This window comes from Rhyacophila brunnea, unplaced genomic scaffold, assembly GCF_057557595.1.
Source record: "Rhyacophila brunnea isolate RB1 unplaced genomic scaffold, BYU_Rbru_1.0 scaffold_109, whole genome shotgun sequence".
NCBI classification, from domain to species: domain Eukaryota; kingdom Metazoa; phylum Arthropoda; class Insecta; order Trichoptera; family Rhyacophilidae; genus Rhyacophila; species Rhyacophila brunnea.
The window spans coordinates 240,203-244,392 of record NW_028232762.1 but is presented as its reverse complement, the minus strand read 5'-3'; positions in this window follow the sequence as shown (position 1 = coordinate 244,392).

The following is a 4,190-nucleotide window of genomic DNA, read 5'->3' as shown; positions in this document are numbered from 1 at the left end:
GCAGAAAATAACCACCCAGTACCAACACAAGAGGATGCATATAACAACCTAAGAAATGATGTTTTTAATTTAGTTGAGGAATTTTCGTCAAAGCAGATGGAGGATGCAAATAAAACAAAAATGTTAGTAACAATAAGATATCCAAAAGTAATCCTCAAAAATAAAACACGTGATGAATTAAATGAAATGTTCTCATCACTTCATAATGAAAAAATTTATGGCTCATCTTATTCATCATCAACATCAAATGAGACAATGAACTATTCTATTATAAAGGAAACACTAAATTCTTTTTTGTCATTCATTGGTTTCATGGAGGAAGAACCGACAAATTTCTGCCAAGAAAAGATTAAAATTTGCTTGTATGAGGATGATGATGTGAATATGGAGAATGAAGAAAATGTGGAAAATGAGAAAGGTGAGATAGATAAAAGGACTAGGAAGAAAGAGAAAACAGAGAAAAATTTATTAGACTGGTGGGATGTTATCGCCACCACCTTATTTAAAAAACTTTTTTGTGAAGAGGATCATAAAAAACATACTCCGCTAATCTTTGGAAAAGACTATTCCCCAAAAAATATGACTGAATCCATCAAAGATGTCATATTTTTAAGATGTTGTCCCCTTGATCATTTTTCTTTAGATTTTATTCATAATATCATCATCTACAACATAATTGAAAAAGATATAGTTGAGACAAAAAAATATTTAAAACAATCCTTAGAAGACTCTATTCACGATATTAAGAACTCTACATATAAATTCCCCATGTTTCAAGGGGAATCAATTGACACCACAATCCAAGAACTAAAAAACATGGTAGAATTTAATGATATCAGCGAGATTGGTTGTTTGTTTGAAGAGAAATTAAGAGCAGCAAATGATTTATTTTCACAAAATGCTATAGAAAGAATTGAAATAAGAAATAAAATTGAAGGAAAACAAGAGAAAGAGTATGAAAAAGCCATTTACAAATGTTCAAATTGGTCGGAGGACGAAATAATTAGCCTTAGCAAAAACATATCTGAAAAGGCATTTAATTTTGATCAGGGCTACTTATTCTTCTATTTAGATGCTAGTGATATACAAAAACTGGATTCTTTAATAGAGTCATTTTTCAAAGAAGAACAAAAAATTACCACACTAGAAAACAATAATTTTGTTTCTGTGAATAAATTTTTTATTAATAAATCTATAAAACCAAAAACCATTGCACATAATCGAATTTTGTATTACGTTCATGAGATACACTCTAAAAATAAACATGTTTTCGAGAATAAGAATACATATAGCAAGAAAACTAGAGAAAAAGACACAATCAAGTATTCGAATCCTTTTTGGAACTTATTCTTAAAAGTGAATTCTACTAGGAAGAGAGATCATGATGGAGAAATTATTAATACATTCAGCATACGGTTTAATTTAGAAAATAAAAATTTTAATACAAAAATGACACATTTAATCACTTTTCACAAATCCGAATATAAATATACGCTTGAATATTTTTCCAATTCAGAAATAGAATCAACTCATACGGATGTCAAAATGTATTCAAATTATAATGGTAGTTCAGCATATATAAAAAACTTGAAAGTTATTCTAAAAAACGCAAATTCCCAATTTTCTTACCAAGAAAACAACCATGATATCTATAATAAATTGATTCTATACAGAATTTTCGGTGATTTTGTCGTATATCGGAATTATAAATTTTTGAGCGCAAGAAAACAAGAATTCTATAAAAGAATAGTAAATCTATTGCAAAATTTCTATTTATTTTGCTGTAATAAATGTATTAATTGTCGGTTTAAGGTTTTTTTGTTTGATATAGATAAGGGTATGATTCCATGTGAAAACGAGAGAAACTGCAACGTAGTAGAAGCGAATAGCATATTGAGTTTCGATTATAACGAAATTTTTCAAAAGGAAATGAAATTACAAATAGAAAAAATTTATAAAGTAAATTCAATGGATGAAACTGAAACTGAAGTACAGTTTTCTGTAGCATATTATAACGAAGAAAACCGAAAAATAACTTACAATTTTAATTTAGAGCATAAATATGTCAAAGATACAGATATTTTTATATCGAATATTGACGATTTCATGAGCGATGCTGTTAAATATCACGTAATAGCTGTTGAAACGGCACACGAGGTTTTGTTTAAAATTTTTTTGTCGGTTTATAATATTATAGACAAAGATTGTCTCAAGAAATTATGCGTCAAATATAATGCATATGATTTGAAAGCTTTTTTTTCTATTCTTTTAGTCAATCTTGTAAATTCGTTTACAGCAATTATTAATGAAATTTTTTTTGACAATGGAATGGATACAACGACCATAGATTCGAAGTTTCCTGATATTTTTAAGGATATTCGTTCTAGAAATGATGTATTCGATGAGTATATGATTGATCAGATTCGCAAAATATATTATACATTTATCAATAATGATGTTAATAATATAGAAGATAATTATAATATTCATAAGTTTTTAGAAGTAGGAAAAAAAGTTCAAGGACTTAAAGAGACAGAAGAATTTTTTATTTGCCTATTCAAATACATCGGGTATTGGACAAAAGAAAAAAGCGAAAGTCTAAACAAGAAGCTAAACTTAAACATAATCAATTCGCTTAAATACAAAAATAAAAAGGTGAAGCCTATAGCCAGTAAAAAAGAAGACATATTGATAAATATTTTTACTAAAATATTACGTGGTGCATCAAAAGGTTGTTTTAATATGTTGGTTGAAGAAAGTACGAATTTTTTGGATAATTTAGAAAAAAAAATAGAAATCGTCACTACCATGTGCGAAATAAGATCAACCAAAAATATTGTCGGAAAAGAGTTGGGTAATCTAAATAATTTTCTCGCGAATACTAATAAATTTGAACCACCACCTTTACCACAAGATAGACTAAAGCTTATTGATAGTTAGTTGCTTTCTGACATAAAATCATATAATTTGGTGGGTAAAAAGTGAAAATAAAGGAAATAAAATATTTAGACTCAACTTTACTTACCCCGAAGTACTAAATTATTTATTTTTTATTCATGGGTTAATTTTTTTACAATCAATTTAGACGTGGTCAACCCATTATGGATAATGCACAACTCTTTGATGCATCTTTTATGACCTTTCTCTGATCTATCTTTATCAACGGCCCTTATATTCTTTTAAATGAGATGAGTTCAAGTGTCTTAGGAAGTGAGCACCGAAGTACTATTACTTATTTAATCATAAAACTATTATTTTCTGAAATTTTAAAAAAAAATTTATTCTATTGCCTTTCATTATTTCAATATCTGCGATGGGATGAATTCTCAAGTATTTTATGTAACCTAATAATTTTCTTTCATCAAATACCGATCTACATGCACAGGTATATAATGCTTCATTGGGAAAAAGCATTCTTAAAATTTTTAAGAATATTTATTTGATTAAAACTATGTTTTTCTTATTTCGCCCTAAAAAATTATTACCAATGCCAAAATAAAGATAATGTATGCAGTTCATATTTTTTAAGGATTTTTTCATTTTTAAAGTAGTTATTTTCTAAAAAGAAAATAATGACAGATAAAGATGGAAGTAAATTCATTAAAAACGATTTGTAATTGAATAAAAATAACATTAAAAGCACACAGAAGTTAAATGAAATAAGTATACAAAATCAAAAAACCTTTATGACACAACGAATAAAAAAATACTAAGATGAAAGTTAGGGTTTATTGTGTGAAATATTTTGATCGACAACAATGCACATCACATCTATGAATGAGATATATCAATTCGCCATTTATTAAAATACAATAAAAAGCCTATATATTTATATCAATGTGAACATTCTAAATTAGTAGGAATTCATCAATATACTTACCAAGTCGAAGTAAAATGTTTTTATAATCACCAAGTTATAAGAAATTCGATAAATACATGCCTAAAATACCGTAGTTTTGTTTTACTATTGTAATGAAATTCAGAATTTATGAAAAACAAGCGTAAATCTTCAAAAAGTATTTAAAATTGATTTTAAAAAGCATATAAAATAGAAGAACATCTTAATTTTTATGATTTTGGCAAACCATATAGCAGAGTAGAGGATTAAAAAAACCTTTCACAATTAAAATTTGATTTAATTTATTAATTAAAATCGAACACAAAGTGATGATAGTATTCAAAATAAAATA